The sequence below is a fragment of the Loxodonta africana genome, chromosome 3 (genome assembly GCF_030014295.1).
Source record: "Loxodonta africana isolate mLoxAfr1 chromosome 3, mLoxAfr1.hap2, whole genome shotgun sequence".
Lineage (NCBI taxonomy): Eukaryota > Metazoa > Chordata > Mammalia > Proboscidea > Elephantidae > Loxodonta > Loxodonta africana.
In genome coordinates this window covers 2,264,398-2,282,536 of record NC_087344.1, presented here as the reverse complement: position 1 = coordinate 2,282,536, position 18,139 = coordinate 2,264,398, and the positions used below count along the sequence as shown (strand labels likewise).

The 18,139-nt window shown below is 42.5% G+C and overlaps 1 protein-coding gene across 4 annotated transcripts in view; it reads right to left on the bottom strand.

Annotated features, from left to right (window-relative positions):
* LOC100661394 (zinc finger protein 883-like) overlaps positions 1-18,139 on the bottom strand; it is a 139,806-nt gene that overhangs the window by 97,326 nt on the left and 24,341 nt on the right. The window lies entirely within an intron of this gene.

Sequence of the window (18,139 nt, the reverse complement as noted above, 5' to 3'; positions counted from 1 at the left end):
TTCGGCCGCCCCACTCAGCCCCTCCGTGTATGTGAGACAGCCTCGTGACTTGCGTTCTGTCCCCATTACCAGAGGCGGTGGCGCTTCCAGGCTCAGACAGGCAGGAACATCCCCCAGAATTGCTCTTCTCTGCCTCAGTGGCCCCCCCTCCCCGGGCTTCAACACCTACTCAGTGGCCCAGGTGCCTGACTGGAGCCCCACGGCCCGCACCCACTGACCCAGCCCCAGTCTCAGTGTCCTGGTCATACAAATAAGGTGAGACCCCATCAAGTCCCCTTCCCTGCTCCCACGACAGATTTGCAGTGTCATGGTGAACCAGGCTGGAACTCCGCCTCCTTTCCTCCACTCCCCGCCTGCGATCTGCTCTTCACCCCTCCGGGCCCTGCACCTTCCCCCTCCGGGGGGCTCACGCGCGCCGCCCTCTGGCTGAGCAGACAGACGCTAACGTTGAGCTCAAGGCAGAACGTGAACTTCTCTCTGGAGCCGCTGGGCGGAGCACCTGGGGAGGAGCGTGAACGGGCGGGTCCTCTCTGGTGCCTGCCCCTCGCCCCTGCCCTGATACTAGAGCATTGCTCCCTTCCCGGCCCCGCCTCACGGCCCGGCTCCACCCACTCCTGTCTCCGCCCTTCCCCACCCAGGCCCCGCCCCATCTTGGTCCTGCCTCTCCCAGGCCCCGCCCCCTCAGGCCCCACCCCTCGGGCCCTGCCCCACACACCTCACAGGGTTCCCAGCCTGCGCGTGCAGTCGTCAGCCACATGTTGCCAGGGGATGCCGCCGAGGACATGGGGTGCTGGGCACCGCCACTGCCTCCCCACCTTGGGAGGGTGAGCCTCACAGGGCGTCAGCGGGACACCGCTCGACTCCAAGAAGAGGTGGGAAGGATTCTTAGGAGCTTTAGGGAGGGTCACAGAGGCACAGAATGACAGATCCAACCCCAGTTGTGAGGATTTTATGTTAAGTTGTAATCCATACTGAAGGCTGTGGCCTCTGATCTTCATCAGTAAGTGCTTCAAGTCCTCTTCACTATGGGCAAGCAAGGCTGTGTCATCTGCATATCAGAGGTTGTTAATGAGTCTTCCTCCAATCCTGATACCACATTCTTCTTCCAGCTTCTCAGGTTATTTGCTCAGCATACAGATTAAGTATGGTGAAAGGATAGAATCCTGACACACCTTTCCTGATTTAAACCACCCAGTATACCCTTGTTCTGTTAGAATGACTGCATCTTGGTCTACGCACAGGTTGTTCATGAGCACAATTAAGTGTTCCGGAATCCTCATTCTACTCAGTGATATTCATAATTTGTTCTGACCCACACAGCCTTTGCGTAGTCAATAAAACACAAACATCTGTTATGGATTGAATTCTGTCCCTCAAAAACGTGAGTCAGCTTGGCTAGGCCATGATTCCCGGTGTTGTGTGATTCTCCATCACTTCATCACCTGACCTGATATTCGTATGTTGGAAATCCTGCTTCTACGATGTTAATAAGGCAGCCTTGGAGGCAGTTAGTGAGTCGGGACTCAATCTACACAATTGGGTTGTATCTTGAGTCAGTATCTTTTGAGATATGGAAGAGCGAAGGGAGCAGAGAGACAGGGAGACTTCATTACGACCAAGCAAGAGGAGCCAGGACCGCGCATCCTCTGGGCCTGGGGTACCTGTGCTGAGAAGCTCCTAGGCCAGGAGAAGATTGATGACAAGGACCTTTCACCAGAGCCAACAGAGAGAAAAATTTGCCCTGGAGCTGGCACCTTGAATTTGCACTTCTAGCCTCCTAGACTCAGAGAGTGAATTTCTCTTTGTTAAAACCATCCAGTTGTGGTATTTCTGTTATAGCAGCACTAGATACCTACAACAACATCTTTCTGGTGTTCTCTGCTTCCTGCCATGATCCATCTGACATCAGCAAAGATATTCCTCATTCCATGTCCTCTTCTGAATCTGGCTTGAATTTCTAGCAGTTTCCTGTCGATGTACTGCTGCAACTACTTTTGAATGATCTTCAGCAAAGTTTTACTTGTGTGTGATGTTAATGACATTGTTCGATAACTTTTACATACTGTTGGATCACCTTTCTTTGAAATGGGCACAAATGTGGATCTGTTCCAGCTCGTTGGCCAGATAGCTGTCTTCCAGATTTCTTGGCATAGGCAGGCGAACATTTTCAGTGCTGCACTGTTTCCTGAAACAACTCAGTTGGTATTCCATCAACTCCCGGAGCCCTGTTTTTCGTCAATGCCTTCGGTGCAGCTTGGACCTCTTCCTTCAGTACCATCGGTTCCTGATCATATGCTGCCTCCTGAACTGGTTCAACGTCGACCAATGCTTTTTCGTGCAATGACTCTGTACTCCTTCCATCTTCTTCTGATGCTTCCTGCATCATTCAGTATTTTGCCCGTAGAATCTTTCAATATTGCAACTCAAGGCTTGAATTTTTTCTTCAATTCTTTCAGTTTTCTGAGAAATGCCAAGCGTGTTCTTCCTTTTTGGCTTTCTATCTCCAGGTCTTTACACATTTCATTATGATACTTTACTCTGTCTTGAACCGCCGCTTGAAATCTTCTGTTCAACTCTTTTATTTCATCATTTCTTCCTTTCTCTTTAGCTACTCTATATTTGAGGGCGACTTTCAGAGTCTTCTGACATCCATTTTGGTCCTCTCTTTCCTTCTTGTCTTTTAAATGGCTTCTTGCTTTCTTCATGTATGATGTCCTTGATGTCATCCCACAACTCGTCTGGTCTTTGGTCATTAATGTTCAATAGGTCAAATCTATTTTTCAGAAGATCTCTAAATTCAGGTGGGATATACTCACCTGAATTTTGACTTTTGTGGACTTGTTTTAATTTTTTTCAACTTCGACTTGAACTTGCAAATGAGCAACTGATGGTCTGCTTCACGGTTGGCCCCTGGCCTTGTTCTGGCTGATATTGAGCTTTTCCATCGTCTCTTTCCACAGATGTCATCTATTTGATTCCTGTGTATTCCATCTGGTGAGGACCACATGTATAGTCACCATTTATGTTGTTGGAAAAAGGTATTTGCAATGAAGAAGTTGTTGGACCTGCAAAATTCTATCATGTGATCTCCAGTGTCATTTCTATCACCAAGGCCATATTTTCCAGCTACTAATCCTTCTTCGTTCTCAACTTTCACATTCCAATCACCAGTAAATAGCAATGCATCCTGATTGTATGTGTGATCAATTTCACATTGAAAAAGTTGGTAAAAATCTTCAATTTCTTCATCTATGGTGTTAGTGGTTGGTGCATAAATTTGAAAATTAAAATTGTCATATTAACTGGTTTTCCTTGTAGACGTATGGATATCATCCTATTACTGACAGTGTTGTACTTCAGGATGGATCATGAAATGTTCTTTTGGATGATAAACTCAACATCATTCCTCTTCAATTTGTCATTCCTGGCATAGTAGACCATATGATTTTCTGATTCAAAATGGTCAATTCCAGTCCATTTCAGCTCACTAATGCCTGAGATATCAATCTTTATGCATTTCATTTCACTTTTGATGACTTCCAATTTTCCTACATTCACACTTCTTACATCCCCTGTTGTGATTATGAATAGATGTTTGCAGCTGTTTCTTCTCATTTTCAGTCATGCCACATCGGCAAATTAAGATCCTGAAAGTTTGACTCCATTCACATCATTACAGTCGACTCTACATTGAGGAGGCAGCTCTTCTCCAGTCATCTTTTGACTGCCTTCCAACAAGAGGGCATCATCTTCCAGCACTATACCAGACAATGTTCCCCTGTTCTTCATAAGGTTTTCACTGGCCAATTATTTCAGAAGTAGACCGCCAGGTCCTACTTCTTTGTCTTAGTCTGGAAACTCTACTGAAACCTGTCCACCATGGGTTACCCTGCTGGTATTTGAAATACTAGTGTCATAGCTTCCAGCATCACACCAAAACACAATCCACCTCATTATGACAAACTGAGATGTGTGGCGTTAGAGGTGGTACACGGGTTTAAAGTCATTTGATGCACACCAGGAGGCAGATTTCAGAAACTTAAAAATAGGTACAAAAAACTAAGCAGAATAAAGCAGAGCTATAAAAGTTGGAAAACCTACAACCGATGACTGCCCTGACAGGGAACACAACAGAGAACCCCTGAGGGAGCAGGAGAGCAGTGGGATGCAGACCCCAAATTCTCATAAGACCAGACTTAATGGTCTGACTGAGACTAGAAGGACCCTGGTAGTCATGGCCCCCAGACCTTCTGTTGCCCCAGGACAGGAACCATTCCCGAAGCCAACTCTTCAGACATGGATTGGACTGGACAATGGGTTGGAGAGGGATGCTGGTGAGGAGTGAGCTTCTTGGATCCGGTGGACACTTGAGACTGTGTTGGCATCTCCTGCCTGGAGGGGAGATGAGAGGGTGGAGAGGGAAAAAAAATTAAAAAAAAAAAAAAGTTGGAAAACAATGAAGGAATGGTAAACGAAAGGGGATAAAGAACTCACAGTAAGGAAAATAGAGGTGGGCTAAAGTGGGCAAACTTTTCTTCCAGTCATTCCAAGCTCTCTTGTTTTTGGACAATTTAAGTGAAAAAATCTCCTTTCTGCAGGTCATTTCTGGATTTTAAAAAATTTATTCAACACTTTGAATTTGATCTCGCCCCCTTTGTACCTCTGATTCCATGAGTGAGATCAGAATTGTTCTCAATCCCTGGTACCATTTGGGGGCTGACCTTCCTCCACTAATATATACGGTCCCTTGTTCCTTTTACAGCCTTTTGACTTTATCAGCTTCTCTCCATCCTCATTATTTTTGTTTGCCCGCCTCCCAGTCATTTACTCGACTGATTAATGACTTTGGAAGCTGGCTCAACCTTACCCTCCCTCCTAAATTCTGTATCGCATCTGGGGGCTTCAGTGTCTGCATGGATTTTTATCTAAGACTCCGGCCTCTGGTTTCATTGACCTCATTGCTGGGGATTTTCCACTCCATTCTACTTCAGATAATCAATTCCGTGGACCTGTGATTATCCTGGAGTTCTCTGTGCCTGTGAAATCAATAAGTCTCTCTTCAAAACGTTCGCTCACCTCTCTTGAGCTTGACCTACATCTATCTCTTGATTAAATAAGACCTACGGTGGTGCAATTCTTCTATCTTTTCATTCTCAGGTAATTCCTGATTCTCACCATGAATATGATGAGGTCATGTACCCAATTATTTTCTGAAATCAAGACATACCCACTCTCCACTTATCAACATGGTTAGGTTCCAAAGACCATGTCATTATACAAAAAAGCACTGTTATACAAAAATTATGGTAGACTAGGCTCAATTATCATTACAGAGCTGACTAACTACTGACAATCATGGCCCAGTCAAGTTGGCACATAACCTTTACCATCACAGCCATAGAGCCAGCGTTACTCTTGCCTCGCACCTTGGTGTTCGTTACTACCAGACATACCTTGTTAATGCGCAAAATATTCAGATAGATTTTTTTTTATTCCTGTCATAAATGTGAAAAGTCAGATAATGAGATAGTCGATAAGTGAGGAGCAGGTCTATCTCCCTGGAAATTCCATAAAATACTTCCTGCTATTCACCAGTGAACTTTCTTTAAAAGATAAAGGAATCACACTTACTGGAATGTGTTCTTAGAAAAAAATTTGTTCAGTTTTTTTAAATCAATATTTTTCTAAATTAAAAAAAGAACACTTAAAATATTTCATTTGGTTTTGAATTCAGCATCATTGTAAGTCACATGAGCTTTATCTGTATCCACGGAACTACACTGTTCTGAAAACCAGTAGGACTAGTTTGACTGTATTATTTAATGATCATATCCTAGGCGTGAATGTTGGCTTTAATCCAACAAGGACACTGTCCACAAAAAGTGTAGAGAAAAAGCTGAGGCACCAGAAGGCCAAGCCACTACCAGTACAGAAATGGGAATATTTAGCCTACAAATTATAAGACCTGGAGAGTATCTGTCAGAATATTTAAGTATTTTAAGTGTTCCATATGGAAAAGGGATTATATTTATTTTTGAGCACCCAGGAGGAAGATATAGGTTTAATGGGAGAGATTTCTAGATAAGGAATTCTGCTCTGAGAATTTAACATTTAAAGAACAAGAGGCCCTACGATGTTTAATGACTTGCTTTTAGAAAATAAATGTCAGCTATATGACATAATTCGGCCATGAAAAGCACCAAGGATTCCGCCGTTGTCTTCTAAGATCCCTTTTTTTAAAAAATTGTGCTTTAGATGAAAGTTTACAACTCAAGTTAATTTCTCATACAAAGATTTATACACATATAGTTATGTGATTCTAGTTGCAATCGCTATAATGTAACAGCACACACTCCCCCTTTCCACCCGGGTTTACTGAGTCCATTCAACCAGATCCTACCACTTTCTGCCTTCTCATCCCACCTCTGGACAGGAGCTGCCCATTTAGTCTCATGTATCTACTGGAACTAAGAAGCACACTCTTTATGAGTATTATTTTATGTTTTATAGTCCAGTCTAATCTTTGTCTGAAGAGTTGGCTTTGGGAATGGTTTTAGTTCTGTGTTAACAGAGTTTGGGGGCCATGTCTTCTGGGGCTCCTCTTGTCTCAGACCATTAAGTCTGGACTTTGTACGTGAATTTGAGCTCTATACCACACTTTTCTCCTGCTCCATCAGAGACTCTTGGTTGTATTCCCTGTTAGGGTGGTCATTGGTGATAGCCAGGTACCATCTAGTTCTTCTGGTCTCAGGCGGATGGAGTCTTTGGTTTATGTGGCCCTTTCTGTCTCTTGGGCTAATATTTTCCTTTGTCTTTGGTGTTCTTCATGCTCCTTTGCTCCAGGCGAGCAGGGGCCAATTGATGCATCTTAAATGGTTTTTTTGCAAGCTTTAAGACTCCGGATGCCACTCACAAAAGTGGGATGCAGAACATTTTCTTAATAATCTTTGTTATGCCAATTGACCTAGACGTCCATGAAACCTCTGTCCCTGCTACTCTGTCCCTCAAATTGTTTGGTTGTATTCAGGAAACTTTTCACCTTTTGGTTTAGTCCAGTTGTGCTGACTTCCCCTGTATTGTGTGTTGTCCTTCCCTTCTCCTAAGATAAATCTTTCTAGTCAGTGAATTCCCTTCTCCCACCCTCCCTAGACCTTCGTAACCATCAGAGAATGTTTTCTTCTGTATGTAAATCTTTTCTTGAGTTCTTATAATAGTGGTTATTACGGACTGAACTGTGTCCCCCAGAAATGTGTGTCAACTTGGTTAGGCCATGATTCCTACTATTGTGTGGTTGTCCTCCATTCTGTGATTTTCCTATGTGTTATAAATCATAATGTCTGCCTGTGGTTAAAGAGGATTGGGGTGGGATGTAACACCCTTGTTCAGGTCACACCCCTGATCCAATGTAAATGGTGTTTCTCAGGGGTGTGGCCTGCACCACCTTTTATCTTATGAGAGATAAAAGGAAAGGGAAGTGAGCAGAGAGTTGGGGACCTCAAAGCACCAAGAAAGCAGTGCCTGGAGCAGAGCACATCCTTTGGACCCAGGGTTCCTGCATGCAGAAGCCCCTAGTCCAGGGGAAGATGGACGAGAAGGGCCTTCCTCTAGAGCTGACAGAGAAAGCCTTTCCCTGAAGCTGACGCCCTGAATTTGGATTTCTAAATTTCTCTATGTTAAAAAAAAAAAAAAAAAGCCATCCACTTATTATGCTGTTTCTCCTATAGCAGCACTAAATGACTAAGACAGTGGTCTCATACAATATTTGTGCTTTTGCGACTAATTTCACTCGGCATAATGCCTTCCAGATTCACCCATGTTGTGAGATGTTTTGTCAATTCATCATTGTTCTTTATCATTGAGTAGTATTTCATTGTGTGTATACACTATAATTTGTTTATTCATTTGTCTGTTGATGGGCGCCTAGATTGTTTACATATTTTTGCAATTGTGAACAGTGCTGCAATGAACATGTGTATGCATGTATCCACTCATGTGAGAGCTCTTATTTCTCTAGGATGTATTCCAAGGAGTGGAATTGCTGGATCATATTTCTAGCTTTTTAAAAAAGGAAGCACCAAATCGATTTTCATAGTGGTTGTACCATTTTACATTCCCACCAGCAATGTATAAATAAGTGTTCCACTCTCTCCACAACCTCCCCAACATTTATTATTTTGTTTCTTGGATTAATCCCAGCCTTGTTGGGGTGAGATGGTATCTCATTATAGTTTTGATTTGCATTTCTCTAATGGCTAATGTAATGATCATGAGCATTTCCTCATATATCTGTTAGCTGCCTGAATGTCTTCTTTGGTGAACTGCCTGTTCATATCCTTTGCCCATTTTTTAATTGGGTTGTCTTTTTGCTGTTCAGGTTTTGCAGTATCTTGTAGGTTTTAGAGATTAGGCCCAGAATGGATACGTTGTAGTCAAATTTTTTTTCCCAGTCTGTAGGTTGTCTTTTTTTTCTCTTTTGGTGAAGTCTTTGAATGAGCACAAGTGTTTGACATTTAGGAACTTCCACTTATCTCGTTTCTCTTCTGGTGTTTGTGCATTGTTAGTTATGGTTTCTATTCTGTTTACGTCATGTATTGGGGCTCCTAGTGTTGTCCCTATTTTGTCTTCCATGGTCTTTATCATTTTAGATTTTATATTTAGGTTTTTGATCCATTTTGAGTTAGTTTTTATACATGACATGAGGTTGGGTCTTGTTTGATTTTTTTGCAGATGGATATCCAGTTATGCCAGCACCGTTTGTTAAAGAGACTGTCTTTTCTCCATTTAATGGACTTTGGGCCTTTGTCAAATATCAGATGCTCACAGGTGAATGAATTTATGCCTGGGTTCTCAATTCTGTTCCACTGGTCTATATATCTGTTGTTGTACCAGTACCGGGCTGTTCTGACTACCGTTGTGGTACAATAGGTTCTAAAATCAAGCAGTGTGAGGCCTCCAGCTCTGTTCTCCTAAGATTCACTTTATTTTAAAAAATGTGCTGAAAAGGCCTCTTTGAAGTATTAAAAAGCAAAGACCTCACTTTGAGGACTGACTGAGGTGCCTGACCCCAGCCACAGTGTTTTCAGTTGCCTCATATGCATACAAAAACTGGAAAATGAATAAGGAAGGTCGATGAACTGATGCCATCGAATTATAGTGCTGGTGAAGAATATTGGATATACCATGGACTCTCAGAATGAACAAATCTGTCTTGGAAGAGGTACAGCCAGCATGCTCCTTGGAGGTTTGGATAGCAAGACTTCATCTTACATATTTTGGACATGTTATCAGAAGGGACCAGTCCCTGGAGATGGACATCATGTTTTCTCACTGAAAAAGAGGAAAACCATCAACAAGACAGACTGACACAGTTGCTGCAACAAAGGGCTCAAACACAGCAATGACTGTGAGGATGGTGCAGGACTGGGTAGTGTTTCGTTCTGTTGTATGTAGGGTTTCTATGAGTCAAAAATGACTCAACGGCACCTTATGGAAACAACGTTTGTGAGAAAGTCCTATAGCAGTTACCTCAGAAACTCTCTTCTTTCATTCCACTTACCAGTCATCTGAAAATTCCATTTCATCATCGTTTTTAATTTCAAGCATCCCACATTAGAAGACTGCCTGCTCTGTGATATGCACTATTCTTTGTGCTGGTGATACGAGATGAACCTGAAGTGTCATAAGTAATTAGTTCATCCATCCACTCTCTGCTTTAAGTGTTTGAGGGCCTTCTGTGTGAAGGCACAAAGATCAGCAGAGACAAACAAGCATAAACTCTGCCCAAAAAGCTCTGTTTATAGTGAGACAGAGAATAACCAGTGCTATCAAAACCAAACCCAGTGCCATTGAGTCGATTCCAACTCATAGAGACCCCAAAGGACAGAGCAGAATTGCCCCATAGAGTTTCCAATGAGCACCTGGCAGATTCGAACTGCCGACCCTTTGGTTAGCAATCATAGCACTTAACCACTACGCCACCAGGGTTTCCAATCAGTACTATAGTAGGGGCTAAAGAAGACTACCAGGATAGTACAGAGAAAGTGAAGTTGGGGTGATAATAGAAGAGTTCCTAGAATTGGTGGAATTAGAGAAGTGTTAACGTGAACCTAAAGAAACAGACAGGGAAATGCATTTTAGACAGGTGAGGTGGAAATACAGATGTTAAGCAGGAATGATACAATTAGATGCTGAGTTTAAAAACCAACATTCTGCTGGCAGTAGCACAGTAGGTGAAGGATACAACTACAACAAGATAAACTCTTTAGAGGCTACTGTAATGATTATAGGATATTTGGTGCTAAATTCTGGGAAACAGAACTCTGCTGGAGACATGGACCTACAGGAGTTGATTGGTCTGGTAGTCGAAACCAAGGACATGAGTGGTTGTATCACCTTTTTAAAGAAGCTTAGACATGAAGATTGTGAAAAAAAGCTGAAATAGAGCCAGAACCAGGGTCAATTAGATTGGAGAGATTATACTAAGGGCAAACAGTCAGGAGACAGGAGATACTGAAGATGCTGGACAGAGAGTAAACGATTGTGTGATGGATCAGAAAAGGGGACACACAGCTGATGCAGAGAGCCAAATTTTCACTGAGATGCAGAGTATGGAGGTGCCAATGGGTGTGGGAGCAGAAACTTTTGTAAGGAGAGGCAGGACATTGAGGAAATCCCTGCCGGATTGTGTCTAAATGTATACATTTATTCATTCACTCACTCATTAAAAAATATTTATTGAGTCCTTTTATTATGTACAGACATTAGTCTGGTTCAAGCGATTTCCTAATCCTCACTAAAATTCCACCAATCGTGTAATTCAGTAGTAGAGACATCAGTTTTAGGGTCAGACGGAGCTTAACAGCTTCAACTTCGTACTATCTCTGCCAAGGAGACTAATAAATCCTACGTTATATGCCAAATGCATCATGTGGAAATCTCAGATTCTTGTCCTTGCTTAGTTCCAACACCAGGCACCAATGCGGGATTATCCCTCTGACTCTTGCCACCCAGGGCTGGACCAGACCTCACAAGTTAAAAGGACATCATCTGTCACGGATTGAATTATGTCCCCCCAAAAATGTGCATACCAATTTGGTTAGGCCACTTTTCCCAGTATTCTGTGGTTGTCCCCCTCCATTTTGTGATTGTAATTTTATGTTTAAAAAGATTAGGGTGGGTGCCGGGGGCCAGCCTCAGCAATGAACAGGGTTACCAGAGGAGGGGTAGAGTTCGGCGAAAAAGAATGAGAGGTAGTGTGTCTTATATTTTCATTTTGCAGAAAAAGAAGCCTCTCTTTATTTTTTACATGGTCTTTTATATCATAAGCTTACAAAAGCATAACATCGCATGATCAATAAAGGGGCAGTATAACATCATTTCCCAGAGACATAATTTTCCAAGTGACACATAGTACAGTTCCGCATACACACACAAGTACAATGAGTTTCTGTTTAATTGAAGAGAATATTTTGATATATTTTTACACAAAGTAACAATTGACTTCATACTGCTTTACACTTTATGCTTAATCTTGCAATTCCTTCCACAGTTTTTATAATAATTAATCTTTTTGCAAAACCATTGCCACATAGGCTTTGTCCATTTTGTCCAGGGTGGCCAAATTTTTGAAGTCCAGCCACTTTGGGTTACGTCATATTGTCCACGATTATGCCAAGGACAATTAGCCCAATCTCTATACCCAAAGACCAGTCAAGCGCAGCAGTGAGCGGGGTAGACGAGAAGGTTGACCTGTAATTGGCTGAGAAATTGGCTGAGAGAACTTACTGCCTTTTGTTTTTCCACTTTTATGGGGTCATGTGTGGGTGGTGGTTTAATCACAAAAGGGCCTCGGTAAATACCAGGATTCCACCATCCTGTTTTAGTTTTCCATAGTCGAGCTATTCGTTTTCCCCCTAAGACAACTTCATGTTGATCCTCAGGTAATACACGGGCTGTCCCTGCCCGGGATTTCACCAGGGGATTATGAGTAGGACGCCCCCCGTCCAAAGGTCCCTAAATCTATAATGGAATTTTATGCTTATACATTCTGCTATACACAGGCTGAAAATGAAACAGAAACATAACACAGATGACAGAGATATTCCTGACTTTTCAGGAATTCTTCAATGTCTATGCTAGGGGCAGTGGGTGCAGAGGGGCCGCCCTTGCAGCCTGGCTCTTTCTGACTTTTCAGGAATTCTTCAATGTTTATGCTGGGGGCAGTGGGTGCAGAGAGGCTGCCCTTGCAGCCTGGCTCCTCCTGACTTTTCAGGGATTCTTTGATGTTTATGCTGGGGGCAGTGGGTGCAGAGGGGCCGCCCTTGCAGCCTGGCTCCCAGCATCTCCCCCTTTTTTATTTTTTAATTTCGCTAGATGAAGATCTGAAGCCACCTTTTGGATAGCTTGATTTAAGATTCGGAAGATGACTGGAAGAAAGAACAACAAAATCAAGAATAAACATAAAGAAATACCCGTGTTTAACAGAATGTTTTTAAGACTATGCTTTTGAATAAAGGAATTTAAGGAATCAATAAATTGTTTGGCTGTTTGAGAAGAGGAAAAATCTTTTTCTGCATTTGTAATATCTTGTTTTCCATATGTAATTTGTCAATATTAAAACTCAAATCGGAATGATTCCATATGCCCTGGATATGATTTTTGATTTTTCCCCAATTATGTATGGTAGTATTTACAGGCAGTGGAGTAACACAAATCCATTTGAAACTTACATGGCATCTCAAAGTAAGTCGCACTTTGAGATTAGTGATTTCTTGTCCTATATATAGAATTGCTTCTTCAAGGGCATTAACTTCTTGTTGTAATTTCCTATCAATGGCTTCTTGTGTGGCTAAGGCTAAAGTAATATTTTTACTTAAATTATTTACATAGTTTGCAGTATGAATCTGTTGTGTTAACGCCATAGCAGAAAGTGAAAGAGAAGTTGCTAAAGCTATGAGAGCGGAAATCCCCAGTATTAAAGCTGCTACAAACCGTTTGGCTCGAGATAAAATAGCAGAAGCTTGTTTTAAGGCTTCTAGGCCTGAATCATCATACCAATCTTCTTGTAAATGTACAGGAATCATAATATATTTTGGCTGTTGTAAAATCATCATACTTTCGACAGGAATTGCAGGGTTTATACAACTGGTTAGTATACAATCTTCACAAGAACTAACATAATGTGTTTTCTTGTTTTCTATAACAATACTAGAGTGATTGTTGCGGCTAATTAATAACACATATGGAGCAGGTACACAAGCTTGAATATCAAAACTCTCATTATTAAAAGGACGGGACAAAGTGACATTGCCGGCAGCAGTTGCCAGTCTCCACAAAGATGGATGTATGTTACCCGTGAAGGTAGAAAGAATAGGGGGAACCCATCCATTTATATGCCAACGATTAACTTTTTGTGGGAGAGGGACTAAGGTATCTTGCCAATTAAAACGATATCGAGCTGATTGTAAATATTGACGATAATCATCTTCAGGATTTAAAATACTACAATCAATAAGACGTGCAGACATTTCAGGCAAAGCATATACAACTTGTGAATTATACATACAATTTCTCCAAATAGGAAATCCTTTTGAAAGGTCAATCATAGCCCAATCTTGATTGCTCTTAGAATCCTCAGGAGGCGACTTATCACAGGTAGGAAAAAGAGGAGTGTGTACTTTTGGAATACCTTTAAGAAAATCAGTTTTTTCTGGAAGGATGAGGCGTAGAGCCCATAATAATCTGTAAGGCTGTTGGTTTTGATTTCCATTAGGTGAGTCAGTAATCATTGATTTGAAGCCAAAAGGAATACAGCCAGGGATAGTTTTTCGCAAATTTCTTAATTGAATACAAATAGGAGGATTATCTGACATACCAGAATAGGAATAATTAGAATTAAAGCCTTGAGGGTTCCAAAATATGGTTTCGCCCCCCAGTAATGCAGAATTATTAGTAAATACAGAGGGGGAAGGATCTTCCCAGGTGACGGGATGAAATATAGGAGGTTTTGGGACATAAGCCCAATGTATATCAGCCGTAACAACACATACCTGGCAGGAAATAATAGCGAGCATAGCCACAAAAAGAGTACCCGCATTTATGGGAATATATTGATCCACGGTTAAGGTGTGAGCCAGATGAGTAAGTTTTTTGAGTTGGCCCCAAGTTGGTGGCTCAGCCGCAATGGTTCGATGGGTTCTTGAATAAGGAGTATATCTCCGGCTTCTCCATCGCACTTTGTCTCGAGATGAAGAGTTGTTGAGATTTGTAGAGGGTTGTATAAAGTCAGTGATAGGGGGTGGAGTAGAAGATGAAGAGGAGGAAGAATTAGAGACAGGCGAAGGTGGGGGTGTAGATGGAGCATTTTCAAGAGACAGATTTCTCAGAAGAGTCATGGGAGGTGTTAGGTTTGTGAGCAGTGAGGGAGGAAGTGTTGGAGGATTTTTGGTGGTTTTTGGGTCTTGCATGTCTGATGAGTCTGTCGGGTATCCACAAAGGGGAAGTTTTGTCCTGTAGGAAAACACAAGCATAGCCTCTTCCACAAGAGATTAATGGGTCAGGTCTTTTCCATTTTCCATAACAAGAAACTACCCCCTGGTAAGCAGGTTTTTGCCAGCTGATACCAATCATAAGGAGTCACCCAGCTGGTTGACAGAATATCTATTAACGACAATGTATATGGAGACAGGGGTCCATATTCTTTGTAGGCATTTTTAACCTCCTTGAGGAATTTATAAGAAAGAGGAGTCCATTCTGCATCCTCATCAAATTCCCCGCTATAATGTACTGGAAAGCACAAAGGGAGGGTAACGTCCCCCTCAGACAAGCCTTGTTTTAAGGCTGCTTTGATTTTTGATTTTCCTGCCAGAGAAGGAGGTGGGGGAGGTAAAGGTACTCTATTTCGAGGAGTAAAGGTCAATGATTTAACCTCATACTTTGGAGGCTGTGACTCAATTTGCAACTTTCGTAAAGGAAGAACAATATCCTCATCTTGATGATATCTAGCAGCCTCCTCCTCTAGATCGACTTGCTCCTCCGGGCTCAGGGTGTCATTCGTGATTGGATTAGATAGACCAACAAAGGGGGGGGCTGAAGGGGTAGACACTACAGAAGGATGTTTCTGAAGCAGAGGTGTTTCTTCCTCCTCTAAAGTGGGGTCAGAGTCAGGATTGTCTAGTACTTGGAATGCTTTAACAGAATCGGGAGTTGGGTCAAGAGTATCTCTGATAAGCATCCATAATGCAAAAGCATCAACAGGCACCCCCTCAGGACCACATCTAGTATAATGTTTTTGTAGCTGTTCTCCCACAGCTTTCCATATGTCCAAATTAACCGAGCCTCCCTCTGGGAAGCAGGGGCATTGTTCCTGAACAAGATGTAAAAACCGAGCTACTTGGCTTCTAGTCACTGCGGTTCCCCTTTTTTTGAGCATACACGTGATGATATCAATAAACAGTTTCCTTTCTGCAGAGGATGTTTGTCCCATAGTGTTTTTCTAGTATTCTCCTGCTTATACAGGGGTCTAACAGCTTCTCATATGTTTTGCCTATCTTTCCTTTCCTATCCCCGTCCTCTCTAACGACGGGGTGGCTAAAGGGAGCTTTTCTAGCTCTAGGCAACAGCCCTATCTACCCCGAGACGACAATGCTTACCTTCAGGTCCCTGTTCGGGCGCCAGTTGCCGGGGGCCAGCCTCAGCAATGAACAGGGTTACCAGAGGAGGGGTAGAGTTCGGCGAAAAAGAATGAGAGGTAGTGTGTCTTATATTTTCATTTTGCAGAAAAAGAAGCCTCTCTTTATTTTTTACATGGTCTTTTATATCATAAGCTTACAAAAGCATAACATCGCATGATCAATAAAGGGGCAGTATAACATCATTTCCCAGAGACATAATTTTCCAAGTGACACATAGTACAGTTCCGCATACACACACAAGTACAATGAGTTTCTGTTTAATTGAAGAGAATATTTTGTTGATATATTTTTACACAAAGTAACAATTGACTTCATACTGCTTTACACTTTATGCTTAATCTTGCGATTCCTTCCACAGTTTTTATAATAATTAATCTTTTTGCAAAACCATTGCCACATAGGCTTTGTCCATTTTGTCCAGGGTGGCCAAATTTTTGAAGTCCAGCCACTTTGGGTTACGTCATATTGTCCACGATTATGCCAAGGACAATTAGCCCAATCTCTATACCCAAAGACCAGTCAAGCGCAGCAGTGAGCGGGGTAGACGAGAAGGTTGACCTGTAATTGGCTGAGAAATTGGCTGAGAGAACTTACTGCCTTTTGTTTTTCCACTTTTATGGGGTCATGTGTGGGTGGTGGTTTAATCACAAAAGGGCCTCGGTAAATACCAGGATTCCACCATCCTGTTTTAGTTTTCCATAGTCGAGCTATTCGTTTTCCCCCAAGACAACTTCATGTTGATCCTCAGGTAATACACGGGCTGTCCCTGCCCGGGATTTCACCAGGGGATTATGAGTAGGACGCCCCCCGTCCAAAGGTCCCTAAATCTATAATGGAATTTTATGCTTATACATTCTGCTATACACAGGCTGAAAATGAAACAGAAACATAACACAGATGACAGAGATATTCCTGACTTTTCAGGAATTCTTCAATGTCTATGCTAGGGGCAGTGGGTGCAGAGGGGCCGCCCTTGCAGCCTGGCTCTTCCTGACTTTTCAGGAATTCTTCAATGTTTATGCTGGGGGCAGTGGGTGCAGAGAGGCTGCCCTTGCAGCCTGGCTCCTCCTGACTTTTCAGGGATTCTTTGATGTTTATGCTGGGGGCAGTGGGTGCAGAGGGGCCGCCCTTGCAGCCTGGCTCCCAGCAGGTGGGATTGGAACACCATCCTTACCCAAGTCACATCCCTGATCCAATGTAAAGGGAGTTTCCCCGGGGTGTGGCCTGCACCACCTTTTATCTCTCAAGAGAGGAAAAGGAAAGGAAAGCAAGCAGAGAATTGGGGACCTCATACCACCAAGGAAGAAGCACCTGGAACAGTGTGTGTCCTTTACACCCGGGGTTCCTGCACAGAGAAGCTCCTAGTCCAGGGGAAGATGGACAAGAAAGACCTTCTTCCAGAGCCGACAGAGAGAGAAAGCCTTCCCTGGAACTGACACCCTGAATTTAGACTTCTAGCCTACTAGACTGAGAAACATATTTCTCTTTGTTAAAGCCATCCACTTGTGGTATTTTTGTTTTAGCAGCCCTACATGACTAAGACATCATCCTTCAAACTGCCAAACAGGCAGACAAATATCTGCTGCAAGTTTTAGAGTCTGAACAACTTCCAACTTCCAAGCTACTGGCTAGAAGTCTAGGGTTTCCCTCTATACCCCTCAGAATACGAGCCTGAAGATTAGAGGTCCCTGGCCCCCTTACTTCTGAGCTTCCTTTTGGTTCAATAATTCACTTGAACGAGTCACAGAATTCACAAAAAGTCCATCCTTACAATAACAGCTTTAATATAACAAGAAAGGATACAAATAAGATGCATAGGGTGAGCTCTGGGAGGATTCCAGTGCAGAGCTTCCATGTCGCCAGGACACGCTACCCTACACAAGGATGGATGTTTCTCACCAACTAAGAAGCTCCCTTAAGCCTCTTGCTTCTGAGATTTTATTGGACAGTCCTGCATGACAAGCTAAATTATGCCTCAAGAGGTTAACATCAGGCCACCAGGTGGTCCCTGTGATCTTACCTGCACTCATTAGACTTAACCTGCAGTCCAACTTTCATGAACCTCAAACGAAGACCAAATTGCTTTCTGCAAGGCAGTTCATCACCTTAGTTAGCAATTCTGAAATTGCTTTATGTATATTCAAAGATTCAGCAAAAAGTGTACATGCATGATAAGAGCCATGAGTATTACTTTTAGAGAAATGAGTAATATATAAAGTAATGGAAATGGCTAAAATGAGCCCTGTAGTGTTGGGCTGGAATCAGACACATGAGTACAATCTTGAGTTTTTAAAACACACAGATCCATAAACAGGTAAAAATATGTGTCATTGTATGTGTATACTCACACACACATATTTCCTAGCTCTTTCAACTTCGAGGGCCCAGTAGCAATTGTCATAACTAATGCGCAGATCTTTGTTTCTAAATATCATTCTCTAATCAAA